The 18055-nt window shown below is 38.5% G+C and overlaps 1 protein-coding gene across 4 annotated transcripts in view; it reads left to right on the top strand.

Moving 5' to 3' along the window:
• RBFOX1 (RNA binding fox-1 homolog 1) overlaps positions 1–18055 on the top strand; it is a 2817840-nt gene that overhangs the window by 935796 nt on the left and 1863989 nt on the right. The gene's annotated exons all lie outside the window — the stretch shown is intronic.

Below are 18055 nucleotides of genomic sequence, written 5' to 3' on the forward strand. Positions count from 1 at the left end.
CCTGAATTCCAAAAGATCTGACTTCGAATTTGTCCTCAAAGATTTAGTAACTGTGTAACCCTGGACAGGTCTTATTTCTGCCTCCCATTCTTGCTTGGTGAGTTTGAATTGTGAAGGAGAGGGAGAGATGAGTCTGAAAAAGTGAACAATGCAGTTCCTCCTATCTCTTCCTACCTGTGGGATTTTGGATAAATCACTCAAAGGCAGTTTCCTTCTATGTAAAGTGAAACAGTTAGACTAAGTGACACCTTGGTCCATTAAGAAACTGCCCATTGACTATGCAACTCTTTCAGGCACATCTGATTTGGAAGTGGTCATTAGCCTGTGATCAGATTCCTATGAGTATGTCCCAACTCCAATTAAGCAAGGTTTTCCAATATCCCAATCACTAAGTATGTAATTCATGGTCAGCCAGTAACTAATGACAGTCCTAGACAAAGCAAGAAGCTCAACTACAAGGATCCTGTATGAGGATCCAGGATCCTCAGTTTCCTCATCAATAAATTGTGGAAATAATAATACCTATCTCCCTAGCATTGTTGTGAGGATAAAATGAAATCATTCTTGTATATCATTTTGCAAATATTGAAACACTGTATAAATGCAAGCTATGATGATGAGGGGAATGATGATGGTGATGGTGATGGTACAGAGATCCAGAAAGGTACAAAAGTTTACTCTACATTTTATGGGTAGTAAGTGGAAAAGTTGAGACTTGAATCTAAAAGCTCTGATTCCAAATGCAATATTCATTCAACTCTTTTTTCCTTAAAAACAATCAAAACCAAAAATAAAACATTTCCTTCCAAATTTTGAGAAACTTAGAGAAGCTTGCACATGCAAGTTCGAAGAAGTCAAGTATAAACAAAGAGGATATCCATTACAGAATTCCTGACTTAGTTTAATTTAGACTTGCTCCCCATCTCCTTTAGCTTTACATTCATCTATAAAATTGTGATTAAAAAGTAGCTGCCATCCTACATTTGATTCTCCCCCTAGTACATCTTTTAGGGAAGAATGAAAGGAGCTTTAGTTTAGAACAAACTGGGGGGGGGGGTATTTTAATAAATAAGAGTATTTCCCAATTTTTCTTTAATTCATCATTGAATGTTTTGTAATCCATAAAATCTGACCTTTGCATTAGTAGAGAAAATCATGATCCCCAGAAATTAAGAGATTTATCCAAGATTACAAAGTCCTGAGAAATTCTTTCTCCTTGTCACAGGAATGAACTCACCCAAAGCAATATTTAACAATTATGTGATTAAATCGGTTCCATACTTAACTGACAGTTTCTTAATGGATCTAGGGGAAAGCACATCTGATTTGGAAGTGGTTATTAGCCTCTGATCAGATTCCTATGTGTGTGTTTCAACTCCAATGAACTAAGGCTTCCCAGTATCCCACCATTAGATACTCAATTCATTGCCAATCAGTAGCCAATAGTAGCCCTAAATAAAGCAGGAAGTTAAGAACATTGTATATGACACATGTAAATTTCAAGTGTTGGGATCCTGGGAGCATCCCTTGGTATCTGCACTCCCCACCACCATATTGTACACTCAAGATCATTAGCCCTCCTATATCTCCATTTCACTTCCTGTAACATTCGATGTGTGACCTTGACAAGTTCACATTTCTTTTCTCTGGGTCTTCTTGTCCTTATTGATACAATGAGGGAAGTTGAACTAGATGACCTCTAAGATCTCCCCCATAAATTTCCTTCCTTGGTAATACCAAATGAATTTAGAACTATGATCCATCTTTCTTTGTGGCACTAGTCATAAATGGCATGGGGGAAGCTAGGTGGCACAATGGATAGAGTGCCAGGCCTGGTGTCAGGAAGATGTCTTCCTGAGCTCAAACTTAAGAAACTTAGTAGTTGCCTGACCCTGGGCAAGACATACAACCCTGTTTGCCTCAGTTTCCTCCTCTGTAAAGTTAGCTAGAGAAGGAAATGGCAAGACATTCCAATATTTCTGCCAAGAAATACCCAAATAGGAGTCACAAAGAATAAGACATGACTAAAATGACTTAAAAAACAACAAAATTTGTTGTATGTACATGGATCTTTTAAGTTTTGAGAAGTCCTTTACATACCTTACCTCATTCTATTCTCCTAACAGTCTCAGAAGAAAGATGCTATTATTGTGCCCATTTTATAGAAGAGGAAACTTAGGTTGGGAGAAATTAAATCAATTGCCCAGGATCAATCAATCAGTCAATCAATAAGTATTGATCAAGTATGTGCCACACACTTTGTTTAATGCAAAAAAAAAAAAAGGCAAAATACAGCCCCTGCCCTCTAGGAGTTTACCCTCTAATGGGGGAGACAGCATGCAAACAAATATATACAAAGCAAGCCATATACAAAATAAATAAATAATTTATGGAGGGAAGGCATAGGAATTAAGAGGGGTTTGCTATTAAGGCAAACTAAATGCAAAATAAATAGGAAATAATCAACAGAGTGAAGACATTGGAATTAAGAGGCATTGAGGAAGGATTCCAGGAGGCGAGGCTTTAACTGGGATTTAAAGGAAGCCAGAGAAGCCAAGAGTCAGATTAGATAAAGAGGAACATTCTGGCATGGGAAGCAGCCAGAGAAAATGTCTGGTTTGTGAAATGATGGGAAGGCTAGTCTCACTGGATTGAAATTCTTATAAGGGAGTAAGGCATAAGAAGACTGGAAAGGTGGAAGACCACCAGGTCATGAATGGTGTTGAATACTAGACAGAACATTTAGTATTAGAACCTGGAAGCAACAGGAAGCCACTGCCTGAGGCAGAATTTAGCCCCAGATTTTCCTGGCCCCAAGTTCAATGATTTAACCACTTCTACACCTGATAACAAAATAGTTACTTCCTCTAAACTTTGTTTTTTTAACCCCCTACTTCCTTAGTATCAATTCTAAGACAGAAGAGCAGCAAGGGCTAGACAATTGGGGTTAAATGACTTGTCCAGGGTCTAAATCCAGCTCCAAGCTTGGTGCTCTCTCCGTTGTGCTATGCTACCCAGTTACTCCTGCCCCTAAACTTTATGAAGACTTTTCCCAGGGGTACCCCACATGGAATCACAGCTTATTTTACAAATAAAGAAACTCAGTCCCAGAGATGTTAAATGCTTTTCCCATGGTCCCATAGGGAGTGGAAAGGCTAGGATTTGAACTCAGGTTCCTTGATTCCAAATTCAGTCTTTCAAGTTCATTGTTCTATCTCCTGTACCAGGAATTCTCTACTTCTCATCTCTTTTCCATCTCAAAACTGTCCTATGCTTTATCTCATTTCCTTAGACTCTTCTGGGCTACTGATACAAGCTGATCAAATATATTTCAAGGAGATTGTTGGTGACTGATGCTACTACCGTGAAGCGAGTTCTGTGCTCAGTGTATGAGAGCTTAATAAGCCTGGACTGAGTGAATTGGGGATAGCTTCACACATTATATCCCAGATGACGATCATATTTTTAATGTTTCCTTTTTCAAGTCCTTTCTCACCTGGCCCCTTCCTCCATCTCCAGGCTTCTCACACTTTGCTACCTTCCAGGGACTAAAGTATCTAGTGGCTCTGGCTTTCCCATTCCTTGCAGAAGATACTCTATCTTCCAACTCTGTGCATTTCCATGATGCCTGGAATCCTTTTCCTCTTCCCCTCTGCCCACATGGCTTTCTTCAGCTCTTTGCTAAAATCACACCTTCAGGAAGCCTCTCTGAGTCCTCCTTAATGCCAGTGCCTTCCCTGTGAAGTGTTCTCTCCATCCTGTGTATGCCTTGTTTGTATGTAGCTATTTTTGTATGTTTTCTCCCCATTAGACAATGAGCTTCTCTAAGACAGGGACTGTTGCCACCTTTTTTTGTATTAACACCTTTCTTTGTAATGAACTAGCACATGATAGGTGCTTAATAAATGTTTATTGACTTGATAGGCTTTCAGTTTGTTGTTCAGTCATTTCAGCTTTGTCTGACTCCTGGTGACCCCTTTTGGGGTTCTCTTAGCAAAGATACTGGAATGATTTTACAGATGAGGAAACTGAGGCAAACATTGTGAAGTAACTTGCCCAGAGTCACACAACTAGTAAGTGTCTGAGGCCAGATCTGAACTCAGGAAGATGAATCTTCTTAATTCCAGGAAGATCTAACAAAATAGGGAATTTCAAGTAGCCCCACCCTGGAGAAGAGATTCTTGGCTATCTGCACTTTTTAGCATATATTTTGAGGCAGAGAAGTGATTCAGTGGCTAGATTGTTGGGTCTGGCAATGGGCCAGGCAGAGACAAAAATGAACCCGTCCCTGTCCTCAAAGAGGTAGATCAACATGGGGAAACCCAAGGAAACGGCATCTTGGCCACCTCACCATATAAACATTCCCACTGCAGTCTGTGTGCCAGGCTAACTAACCAAGTTGATTCCTTTCCCATTGCGCTCTCTCTTCCCACCCCCCAAACCCCCACCCAAGAGGGCATCTTGGAAGAGCATCAAGACCTTGTGTGGTTTTTGCCAAGCTATTTGCATCTATTTCCCTTCCTGCCTCGGCAATAGAAAGCTCTCAAAATTATTAGGTAATGATATCACTTTAAAAAGCTACACAATATTTTCACAGCACGACTCCACTTAGTTGTGGTTTAATAAAATGTGGAAATATCAGAGTCGGAGAAGCGCTGGTGGATGGGTGTTGCAGACAAACAGCACTCTCAACTCGCATCATGAAAATGGCTTTTCTTCAAATGGAAACTTTTCAATTGCTTTCAAATAGCTGAGGCTGATAGAAATAATTTCCTTAGCACGTTTGCATATGCTTTCCATGTCTTCTCTGCATGGCTCCAGTAGCTTCATTAATAAAGATTTTACAGCGTTGGTTCTGATGTGTTTCCAGGCCTGCTTGGCTCTTGTTATTTAGAAAAAGGACCAAACCAAGTCAAAGGGAGTCAATTGATTACTCTATGCAATTCCTGTTTTGTTTGGTGTCCCCGGGCATATTGAGAGACATGGAGAGGGGGATGAGGCTGCTGTGTGCGTCTGTGCCTGCCTCCAGCTCCCTGTGGATGTGGGTGTCACAGGAAAGGCAGCTTTGCCATTCCATTCCAGCCTCTACATTCTGACTTGGGTGAAAACTCGCAAGAGGGAGTCAGAATCCAGGGGCTGAGAGGAGGATATGAGGATCCCCTCCCCTTTGTTTTCATTTTATTTTTCAGAATTCTTCCTATTTCGAAACAACTCTAAAAAAGAAGGGCAATAGCTAAGCAAATAGAGCCTGGGATCACACAGCTAAGAAGCATCTGAGGTCCCATTCAAACCCAGCTCCTCCAGGCACAGCGCTCTATCCGCTGAGCTACCTAGCTGCCCCCTTTATTTTATTGTATTTTTTAGTAAGAATCATAGGATAATAAACTTAGAGCTAAAAGGGATATCAAAAGTCAATGAGTACAATCCCCACATTTTACTGGTAAGGAAACTGAGGCTGAGAGAGGCTAAGGGATTTCTCAAGAGTCATATAAGAGCACCTAGGTGGTATGGGGGAAAGAGAGTTGAATTTGGAATCACAAAGATCTGAATTCAAATTTGACTTAGACTCCTACTAGCTGTGTGACCTTAGGCAAGTCACTTAGCCCTTGTAATAATTAAAATCATGAGACTGATAGTAGCTTAATAATTTTATTAAATCAAAGTAATAGGAGTCATATAGAGAGGGAAAGATAGGAAAGATGTAGAGAGGTATTTGGCTTTCAAATCTATTGGCCGCCATGATGGGTTTGTGGTTGGCTCTGACAAGGGTTCTTTCATCTCTCCAATGCTCTAGCCAGAAGACCCCAAAGACCACCTGGTCTCTTTACCTCAGTTTCCACATCTGTAAAATGAGAAGGAAATGGCAAATCACTCCAGTATCTTTAATAAGGAAATCCCACATAGGGCCACAGAAGGTTGGATATGATTAAATAATAACAAGAGTCATATATATAGTTAAGGTAGGATTTAAAACTGTATCTTCTTCCCTCTAAGCCTTATATTCTACCAATAATATTATGCTGCTTTATAACTTGGGTAGAAGTTGAGGCAAACAAAATAACAATAATGAATCATATAATAATGAAATAATTATAGATATATTTATTATATTATTTACACTATGTATTATTTATTATTATATAGAATTATAGTATAATATATACTATTATATAACAAGTTGATATTTAAATAGTGCTTTACATTTTAAAAGACCTTTTACCTTAGATGAGCTTAAAACTTCGGTGAGCTAAGTATATCATTCATTATTTTTGTCATTTTTTAGGTCAAGAAAGTGAAGTGGTCTGAAATTTTAGTGCCCTGACCAACGGACATCTAGCTCAGTAACTGGCAGAAACCACATTCAAGAGTAAATCTTCTCAGTTCCAAGTCTGGCCCCTATCTATTACACCAGAGCGGTCAAACATGGACCCCTGCTGCCTATATGCAACCTGCAATACTTTTGTGGGCAGCAGAATTAAATTACAATGTCATTGCGAAATAGTTAACAATAGCAATACAGACACAGCAGAATATCTAAGTTTTATATGTTTTAGATAAAAGAAAGATGATTGACTGCAAAGTCAAATGAAGAAAAGGGGCTTCAGTCCAGCAAGAGGGGAAACTAAGAGAGATTACGGAAGAGTTCCATTTGCAATTGGACAGAAGACTTCAGTTAACTATTAAAATATTTGTGACTGTCATTTTTTCTCTCTATTACGTCAAATTAAAAAACCATGCAGTTATTCATGATATTTTAAGGTACTTAAGCAATTAAAGATGGATCACTGAAGGATGTCAGTGAAAGAAGAAAAGAGAAAAAAATTTAGGCTTCATGTAGAGAAAACTCTTCCTATTCAAAAGTGAAATGGTTTACTCTTTGAGTTATAGATTCCTCCAGCTACTAGAAATCTTCAGCCAAGCCTGGATATCCCTTGTTAGGCATATGGTGGAGGAAAAGTCTCATTCAGTGTAGGTCACACTCGATAGCTTCTTGGGATGTCTTACAACTCAAGTTTATTTAACATGTGATTTACATAATTAAAAAGATAACTGACACCAACTTTTCAGGAATACACCTATCACATAAAGTAAGATCTACTTAGATTCATTGCTTGATCTACTACCCACTAGAGACTGGGCTGGGACCATTATCATCCAGACCAAGCATATCAGACTGCAAATCAATGCCTGGGCTCAGCCCTTTGTGGGAAAATCAAGGGATAGCATGGTTGGTGTGGATTAGCATCAGAAGCTCTATTTTAGAGTTTTCAAGCAGACTACTTAATAGTGATCTTGAACAAGTCAGCCTCTGAGCTTCAGTTTATTTCTTCTTCTGCAAAATAGGCTTTGATTCTGAACTAGAACCATTCTCTGGACACATTCCTTCCATAGTTGGTAATAGAAATTATACCTCTAAACCTGGAAGGAACCTGAAAGACCATTTGCCTAGTCTAATAGCCTCATTTTAAAGATGAAAAACAAAACAAAACAAAACAAGACAAAACTGATGCCCAGAGATGTTAGGGAACTTGCGCATGATCACATAAATTGTAAACAATCAGAAATAAGATGTGAACCTTATTCTTTATTTCCTTCTTTGTTTCTTCCTTCCTTCCTTTCTCCCCTCCCCCTCCCCTGCCTTCCCTTTCTTTCCTTTCCTTCCCTTCCCTTCCCTTTTCCTTCCTTCCTTCCTTCCTTCCTTCCTTCCTTCCTTCCTTCCTTCCTTCCTTCCTTCCTTCCTTCCTTCCTTCCTTCCTTCCTTCCTTCCTTCCTTCCTTCCTTCCTTCCTTCCTTCCTTCCTTCCTTCTTCCCTCCCTTGCCTGCCTTCCTTCCTTCCTTCTTCCCTCCCTTACCTTCCTCCCTCACCTCCCACCTTTAGAATCAATACTATATATTGGTTCCAAGGCAAAGGAGCCATGAGAGGTAGGCAAATGGAGTTAAGTGATTTGCCAAGGGTCACACAACTAAGAAGTATATGAAGCCAGATTTGAAACCAGAGCCTCTCATTTTTAAATCTGGATCTTTAACCACTGAGCAACCTAGTTGCCTCAAGTCAGTATTCTTCCCCATCACAGGATTATTGTATAAAACAAATAATGCACACAACATACTTTGTAAGTTATGAAGCATCATGTGTATATACATATATAAATATATATATATATATATATATATATAGTATAAGCTAGGAAATATATCAAACACGTGTACATTTGCAAATATATCTATTATATACCACACACTTCTCATTAACACTGTCAGATGGTTCATTGATACCTCTCTACATATCTATTAATAGAATTAGTGGTCCCTTCTTTCTAGTCTTCAGCAAAGGGGCAGCATTTAACAGTTTGCCTTCCTAATGAAAAAGGCACTTATGTACCCAGCAGTATCCTCTCTGGGTTACTGAGGCATATAGAGAAATATTTTCCTGCTGTTTTTCCATTACCCCAGTCCAGGAAGGTGTGAAGTCCAGTGATTCTGGGCTTTATCTCAACATAATAGCTCATCAGTGCTGAAGATTCAGAGGTGTCAATAGTGTGGTTCTTGACTCTTTCCTTGCCCAGACCTCAGTTTGGCACATCAGTAAGATGGGATCTCTAAGAGTTGTTCTCTTCTCTTGGGAAAAGGTCTAAATAAATTTATTAGGACCATCTTTGAATAACCTTTCTGAGAAGCAGGCATCGGAATATTTGTAAAGAGCTTAACACAGGGCTTGGCACATAGTCAATCAGTATTTAACAAATGCTTGTCTCTCCCCCTCCCCAGCTTTCAGGATAGCCATCAGAGAAACAGCTGGCCTCAGAATTAATTAGGAAGACCTGCATACACGTCCCATCTTTAGCAATACTAGCTCTGTGGCCCTGGGCCAGGTATTTAACCTCCCCAGACAGTTCTCTAAGAGTACAAATGACTTATTTGCAGGGATGAAGACTGTTCCTCAAGGCTGTGAAAATTATCCTCCCCACCCTTATTCCCCATTTCTACCCCCACCCCCTCCCCAAATGCCTGCAAAGTGTGTTAGGTTTTAGGATAGAATAACAGGATTGTGGGTACATAAATATTTAAACTGACTAAAAAATAATTTAGTTAACCACACATGTTAAATAATGGCAGATATAGTACAAACAAAAATATCAAATACAAAATATCATAAGGGACTTGGTAAACAGATCAAAGTAATTGGAAATAAAATATTTCACTAGACTTCCAGGCCTTTGATACACCCTCTTTTATAACCCAGTATTCAGCTGTTTTCAGACACTGTTCTATGTTAATAATATTTTCCTATTTCCCAGTAGGCTAAAAGTCACAATATCTATCGTGTATGTCTCCATCTTTAGGATTCTTGAAGATCCTAGAATATGTCTCCTCTTCCTGAAATAGCCCGAAGGGGGAAAAAAAAAAACTCTCATCTTTGTTCTTTCTTCTGAAACAGCCTGTCTTTCCAAACTCTCCAGAAGTTTATCATCTTTCTTATCTTCTCATAGGTATTTTTTCTTGTTGAGCTTATGAGTTAGAACCATTCTCTGGACACAATCCTTCCCTAGACTTCTCCCCTAGACTTCTCGCTTAAGGAACTCTCCCTGCTTCTTTAGCTGAACCAGCTAGATTTTTGGATTCAGTTCTATTTGGAGGCTTCTGGTTCATCTGGTTCATTAGAAAATACATTTTTCTGAGTTTAAATGACTTAGCAAAGTGGTATCTTAAAGGGGCCAAACATTAACTTATAATGAAGGCTATCTTCAGGCAAACCATTTGATCTTAACCCATGCTGCTTCCAGAGTATGATGATCAAACCTCTTGGAAATCTGAAGAAGGTTAATAAAAAGCCTGACCCACAATATAAGCTTAAGAAATGCTTGTTGTTGATGAAAACTCCTAGAAGGCAAGAACTACATTTTCAAGGACTCTTTTTATCCCCAAAGCAAACATTGTACCTTTCCCATTTTTTTTAAAGTTGTATTTGTGATTTCATTGATGTAGGAAATAACAACAACCAATATAGAAAATATTTGCTTTGCAATTTATCAGTCAATCATCATTATTTATTTATTTGTTTGTTTATTCAATCATTCATCCATTTATTTAATTATTTGTTATTTGTTTGTTTAAATAAAATCTTTACCTTCCACCTTAGAATCAATACTATATATTAATTCCAAGGCAGAAGAATGATAAGGGCTAGGCAATGGGGGTTAGGTGGCTTGCCCAGGGTCACACAGCTAGGAAGTATCTGAGGTCTGATCTGAACCCAGGACCTCCTGTCTCTATGTCTGGTTCTCAATCCACTGAGCTACCCAGCTGCCCCCAAGCATTTATTAAAGACTGACTACTTGCTGGATACTGTGCTAAAACCCAGGAATTAAAAAAAAAAACAACTTTTATAAAGGAAAAAAAAACTGCCCCTTCCCTCAAGGACCTTACATTATAAAACATTTACATAATTTAGGACATATAGGATAACTACTGGGTAAATGGCAAGTAACTCTAGGGGGGAAGATAATAGTACCAGGAAGGAGCTCTAGCAAGAGGCATCATAGGAGCTAAAAAATGGAGCCAGGAATTTTAAGAGTCAGAACAAAGGAAGGAGAATATTCTAGACATAGAAGAAAACCAGTGCCAAAGGAGGCTTGGAAAAATGGAGTAGCTTGTATGAGGAATGGCAACATATGGCTATATGTTCCAATATGGCCAGGTTATAGAGTTTGTAGGGAAGAGTAATGAATATTTTGAGTCTGAAAAGATAGAAAGAGACTAGGGCTATAACAGAGGAGTCTTCCTCTCTCAGCTTTCTCTTCTGTTAAATCCATCATCCATGCCAACTATCAAAGTGATTTTCCTAAAGCACAAACACAGCCATGTGAATTCCCACTCAATAAACTTTGACAACTTCCTATAACCTCTGGAACAAAAGTTCTTCTTTTTTTTAATTTAAATTAATTTATTTAGTCAATTTAGAACATTATTCCTTGGTTACAAGGATCATATTATTTCCCTCCCTCCCCTCCACCCACCCTTCCCATAGCTGATGCACAATTTCACTGGATATTACATGTCCTTGATCAGAACCTATTTCCATGTTGTTGGTGTTTGCATTAGGATGTTCATTTAGAGTCTATATCCCCTGCCTTATCCCCTTGACCCATGTATTCAAGCAGCTGTTTTTCTTCTGTTTCTACTCCCACAGTTTTTCCTCTGAATGTGGATAGTGTTTTTTTCTTAGATCCCTCTGAGTTGTTCAGATTACTGCATTGCCACGAATGGAGAAGTCCATGACATTTGATTGTACCACAGTGTACCTGGTTCTGCTCCTTTTGCTCTGCATCAGTTCCTAGAGGTTGTTCCAGTTCCCATGGAATTCCTCCACTTCATTATTCCTTTGAGCACAATAGTATTCCATCACCAACAGATACCACAATTTATTCAGCCATTCCCCAATTGATGGGCATCCCCTTATTTCCCAATTTTTTGCCACCACAAAGAGTGCAGCTATGAATGTTCTTGTTGGAACAAAATATCTTAACCTGAGATTCATAAACTTGTTTTTTTTTAATGCTATCAAGAATTTAGGAAACAGAAGAATTACTAAAACACCAGTGAGTAAGGAAGTTGGAAATGATACTACACTAGACTTAAGAGGATAAAAGGAAAGGAAGAGGAGGAATCAAGTATAGATGGCATTTTTTGAGGAGTTTAGCCAAGGAGAGAAGGGAAGATATAAGAAAAGAGCATGGCACAAAGGAAGATCTAATCAGTTTTTATTTTGTTTTGTTTTAAGAATGCAACAAACTTGGGTATTTTTCTAGGCAACAAAGTGGAACTGGTAGATAGGAAAAGATTGAGGATAAATGGGAATGTGGGAATAATATTGGGGAATATTTGGAGAAGATAGGATGGGAAAAAGAATACATCTAGAAGAATTGGCATTGATATGTAGAAGGCTCACCTTGTCAGAGACTGGGATATAAAAGGATATAGGAGGAAATAACAGGAGGTAAGATGAAGAGGAAAGGAGAAGAAGGAGTTCTTAAGAAATATCTTCAATGTGTGAATCAAGATGGTAAAATGTAATATTGAAAAAAGTCTGGAATTACCTCTGTGGTGAATAGGATAGGAAATCAATGAGAGGGTAGTAGGACTGCCTTGCTGAAGTGAAATTAAATAATACAAATTTGTTATGGATCTAGTCAGTATGATTTTGTGATTTCTTCCACTTCCTTTCTGACTTCTAATCTTAGAGTTTCTAGAACAGTGAAAAGATAAGTGACTTGCCTGGGATCATATGGTCAATATATTTCAGAGGCAGATCTTGAACCTGAATCTCTCTGACATTAAGGCCTGTTCTTTATCCACTACACCATGATGCTTCTGCTTGAAATTTAGCAAGTGCTTAGTGAATTTTCGTTGCATTGAATCAAATGGAAAAACCTAAAGTTCTCAGGAGCTGTTTAGTGAGAGGAAGAGGGAGTCAGTATTATGAGAAAACAATCCAGAAAAGTCTTAAAAAAAAAAAAACAAGGAAAAAATGGGAGCAAATGTCCTCCATTAGTTTGCAGGAGGACAAGGGAGGGTTATAAAATTCTTAAAGGTTTTTTAAGAAGTTTGATTTATTTGGGGGAAATTACACATAATTTTAAAAAATCCTAATCAATACTGTTAGGAGTGAGGCAAATAGTTGCTTCATTAAACAAATAAGAGAACCTCTTCCATTTCAGGAGCGCCAGAGTCAGAGCTTCCATGAAGTAGCTGCTAGTTCAGACTTTATTAAATAAATATATAAATAATTAACTAAAATGAATGAGTGAATGAATGAATAAGCCTCCCAAGCAGATAAAAGAAAATGACCTATCACTAGTTTTTGTAACTACCATTGATAAAGGAAATGTCTTACTGTAAGAGATCTGCTTTCTTGGAAAGCCTGAGCTTATGAAAATGGCCAATCCTGGCATTGGGGCTATTCTCCCATAGGGGCCCCCTTTTATTTCAAGTGGCTTTTTCTTTTTTTTTTTTGCAAGAACAGTTTAAAGGAGTGGTGCATGAACCAGAGGGTGATCCTGCTGGATATCCGCTCTAAGGAGGACTGTCTTATGTAGGGCAATTGTTGAAAAAAGACTTGTGAAGTGATCATCTTGCCTCCTGTCAGAAGGAATGAAAGGAGGTGCCAATTGCCAAGCAAAGCATAACCTTAACTGGAATAGGCCAAGCTGAGGTGCTCGGATGCAAACAAAAAAATTACATTAGGAACGCCTAACCATTGACCTGTCTTTTGAGTTAAGCATAAAAGGGGGGGGGGGATGAACTGAAGACTCAGTGTACGTTGGGCACGTGGGCCCAATTTAGGTTCTAGGAGACTGTAGGGATTCCACATTAAATGTTTTAAACAAAATGATTATTTCTATTGCTGCTCTACAGTTATCTGCTTGGGCTTGGAATGCATTTCATTGTAGAGAAAGGGAAAAGAAGAACAGATAATAATAACGACCTTCTCTTATATTTGCATGGGCTTTTAAGGTTTCCACAGCACTTTTGTATGCATTTTCCTTTTGACCTATACAATATCTGAGGGAAAGGAAAGGGTGAGTGTGGGAATTATTGCGCTCATTTAAAAAGGAGGGAAGAGAAGGGAGAACCTGGCTGGGCAAATAAATCCAATAGCTTAAAAGGAGTATACAGAGGTTAAATATTTTGAAGTCTGCATGAAAAAGCTCCTGTTAATACCTGGAGGAAGACCACTACTATAAAGCTGCTGGTCCTATGGCCAATTCATTCAATGTTTTTTTTTTTTGTCCTGACTGACTCTTCATAACTCAACTTGAGGCTTTTTTGGACAAAGATATTGGAGTAGTTTGTCATTTCCTTCTTCAGCTCATTTTACAAATGAAAAAAACAAGGCAAACAGAGGGTGAGTGACTAGTCCAGAGTCATACAACTAGCAAATGTCTGAAGCTAGAATCTTCCTGTAATCTATCCACAGAGTCACCTAAACTGAAACTGTTCTATTCAGTGATTCATTCAACAGGGTCTCAGATCTTGGGCTCTTTTGAAAGGAACTATTCATTCTGAAGAGGGTTCTAAAGACAAGCCTTTCTTTCCCCAGACTCTCATCTGGGAATATTCATGGAAGAATATGTATCATTTCTCCCTTCTACAAACCCCATCCTAAAGGGAGGAGTGGGTGAAATTGGGCTTAATGTGCATTTAAGTGCTTGACTACAGGTTGATGTGTAATCTAGGCACTTAAAGAATGGTAAGTAATTTGAAGGGGAAAAAAAGAAGAAGAATGGTAAGTAATGTATCTTGGCTGAGATAGCTTCTGGGAAGACTTTTCTGGCCAGGGTATTGACTAAGTTATTAAAAATCACTTTGAAAACTGCCAAGTGCCAGTTTTAGACCTAATCAGGAAATGAACAAATAAGAGTGGTTGAGGGGATTTGGGGTTTGTTTCCTTAAGGGTCTTGACTGTGTAGGCACTGGTGAATATGAGGATCCCAAATCTGTCCTTTCTATAAGGTTACTTAAAAAAAAAAAACACAACTTTTCCTTCTGTCTTAGTACCAACTCTTTGAGAGAATGGCAAGGGCTAGAGAAATAGGGTTAAGTGACTAGCCCAGGGTCACATAGCTAGGAAGTGTATGAGATCCAATTTGAACTCAGCACCTCTGAACTCCAGACGTGGAGCTCTACCCACCCGGAACCATCTATCTGCCCCACCTATAGAATATTAGTAGGATTTTTTTTTGGGGGGGGGTAGGGGAGAAAAGAAGAAAGAAGAAAGAGAATCTATGATTTCTTTAGTATAAGAAATTTCCAATCATCAACTGCTTTATATCTTATAAGGTCTTAGGGAGTAGTCTGGGACCTTAAGAGGTTAAAAGCTGTCATAGGAGCACATTTAAAAAGTTTTAAAATTGTATGCCAAGCACAGTGCTAAGTGAGGAGGACACATAGAAAAGGCACAGTCCCTGCACTTACATCCTATTCTAAAGGGAGAGATAACACACATTGGTATGCATACAAGTTAAATAGAGAGTAGATAACAAACTTCCTAGTGTTAGCTAGCACTTCAAATTGTGCTAAATACTTTATATATGTCATTCCTTTCGATCCTGAGGAGAATGAATTTTAATATTGTATTATTTCTTCTTTTAAAAGTTCAAATCTTAAAAGGTATAAACCTCTTCCTCTCCCTTAACTAGAGAGTTCTAGGACAAGACATTTTTTTGCTCTTCCTCAGGTTGGGCTGGGCTCACCCTGGGGATTTGAATTCTATTTACTCTTTAAACTTAGGTTAGTCTTGGCTACTGGCATGACTGGCGTGTCCTTGCCTCCTAATTAAGGTTGGGGCATCTTGGATCATAGAGGTGAAACTGATCAGAATGGATTTTTGATTAATTTTGATTAATTTCAGAATTTACGACACATCTTAGGGGGAAATGTTATTATCATCCCATTTTACAGATGAGGAAGCCACGTTTGAGAGAGGTTATGCAATTTGCTCAGGTTCACATAGCTAGTGTCTGACTTTGGACTTGAATTCAGACTTTGCATTACTGCCTCAACATCCGTTATTCTATTCGCTGCATCTCCTAACTCTCTCATAGCTCAGAAGTAACATGCCCAGGAGCACATAGTCAGAATCAGAATTTGGTCCCTAGTCTTCTCACATCTGAGAACTGTCCTCTATTCTCTATGCTCTCTCTTTCTTAGTAGTGATAAGGGTCCTTTCTCTAAGGGTTGAGGGGTCAGAAAGGAGTGAATTGGATTTTCAGAAATGCATGGGAGGTGGTTGCTACCAGTAGAATCACTATGAGTGTCACCATTTCACACTACATGACATTCAGGAAACAGCACCTGGTGTAAGCAAGGAATCTTCTTTCCCACCTACATTGTGTGTTTCCTAACCCTCCTTTGGGCAACAGGGCACATGGCGGGTCTCTGGAATTCACAATGTGGTGACTAGATAAAGAAGAAAGAAAACTAGCCTGGAAACTGAGAGACCTCTCTAGTTTGGGGTTCTAGTCATGGCTCTGACACTACCTGTGAAAACTTAAGCAAATGCCTTGACCTCTCTGGGTTCATACTCCTCATCTATAAAAGAGGGAAGTGGAGAAACTAGAAAACCCAAAGGTCCTTTTCAGCTTTAAGCATCAGTAATGGATAAAACTCCCAACCTTGAGGGGCTTCCCATGAACTTGGGAACTTCCCAGGGAAACTTGGGGTTTCTCTCTGTCTCTGTCTCTTTCTTATTTTTATTTTCATTTATTTTTTAAAGTTACATGTAGAAACAATTTTTGAAAGTTGTTTTTTGACATTTTAGGATTCAGATATTCTCCCTCCACCTACTCTTTACCAAGGCAGTAAACACTTTGATATAGGTTGTACAGAGCTTTCATGCAATACATATTTCTCTATTGCCCATGTTTTTATTAAAGACACATATCACATCTCTTTTTCTCTCTCTTTCTTTCTTTCTTTCTTTCTTTCTTTCTTTCTTTCTTTCTTTCTTTCTTTCTTTCTTTCTTTCTTTCTTTCTTTCGTTCTTTCTTCCTCCCTCCCTCCCTCCCTCCCTCCCTCTCTTTCTTTCGTTCTTTCTTCCTCCCTCCCTCCTTCCCTCCCTCCCTCTCTTTCTTTCTTTCTTTCTTTCTTTCTTTCTTTCTTTCTTTCTTTCTTTCTTTCTTTCTTTCTTTCTTTCTTTCTTTCTTTCTTTCTTTCTTTCTTTCTTTCTTTCTTTCTTTCTTTCTTTCTTCTTTTCCTGTCTTTTTCCTGTCTTTTTCTTTTATCTTTCTGTTTTTCTCTCTTTCTGTCTCTCACTCACTCTCTTCCCTCTCCCTCTCTTTTTCTCTCTCTCCCTCTCTCCCTCTTTTCTCTCTTTCTCCCTCTGTGTATGTGTGTCTTTCTCTTTCACACACACCTTTTGAGAGTTTGTTGCCCAACTGGTTGCTTTGCCCAAGAGTAACATGGACAAAGGCTGCTGCAGATGGCAAATAACTTTCTTCTAATGCACCAGCACTTCTAATCAGTTTTTTTTTCCACCTGTGGAGGCTGGAATACACCTGCTCATTGCAGTTTCACTAAGAAAATTTAAATTTAAGTTGTATTTTAAATTGGTTAAAAGCACCTGTTGTAATTACTGTATAATACTTAATGGGAATTTATGTAATTATTAGTTTGGATGGATTTGCTCATTATGGCTTGAATTTTTAATTGGAAAAATGCATCATTAGATTCTTGATCTGATTCCCTTCTGACCATGAAGTAGAGGACATATGTTCATACATTTTCATATTTTAAGCTCTTCCACCCAAACCCTGCTTATTTAGGCTTCCCAGTTATGTTATAATCACATGTCATGTTGCTAGATGGCTCAAGAGACCTGTATTAAGAGAAATGGTGGGATGATGAGGGAGTGGCAGAGGATATTACCATCTGTGGGATTGTTCTTGCTAAGAATTTTATTTACTGTAAACCAGAGAGAGGGACTTCTTGGAAATTGTATCATTATGATTAATTAACCAAAGGAAATAGGGGGATGTTATACTTGAGAAAGCTTGATGCTCTTAGCGAAAGAATGGTGAAAGTTACAGTGGGTTCTATTGTTACAGAAAGGGTACATATACTTTGTGTGGCACAAAGGAACTCCTGGGCTCTGGCAGGGGTTTGGTCTGCCTAGCTCCTGAGCTGAGAGATTCATCCCTATCATTTTCTTCTTTTAAAAATTATAGATAACACTTTCATTGATTACTTTTGTTTTATATCACAGTCATTTTCAAATATTCCCATTCACCCATCCAATCAGCCTTTCCTTCTAACAAAGGAAAACGGTTAAGCAAAAACAATATCATGGCAAACTCATCTGATAGCAAATGAAATATGCTGTATGCCTAGTTCTCCCTCTCTTTTTTTATGAATTCAGCAAATAAATTTTTACTTTATTAATCACACCAGGATATACACATATTTGATAAATAGTAATATAGATGTATGGGAGACATATTTATTGAATCTACAAAAGGTTGGCTTGCTTATTTATCATACCGAGGCCTGCAGCATA

The sequence above is a fragment of the Monodelphis domestica genome, chromosome 7 (genome assembly GCF_027887165.1).
Source record: "Monodelphis domestica isolate mMonDom1 chromosome 7, mMonDom1.pri, whole genome shotgun sequence".
Lineage (NCBI taxonomy): Eukaryota > Metazoa > Chordata > Mammalia > Didelphimorphia > Didelphidae > Monodelphis > Monodelphis domestica.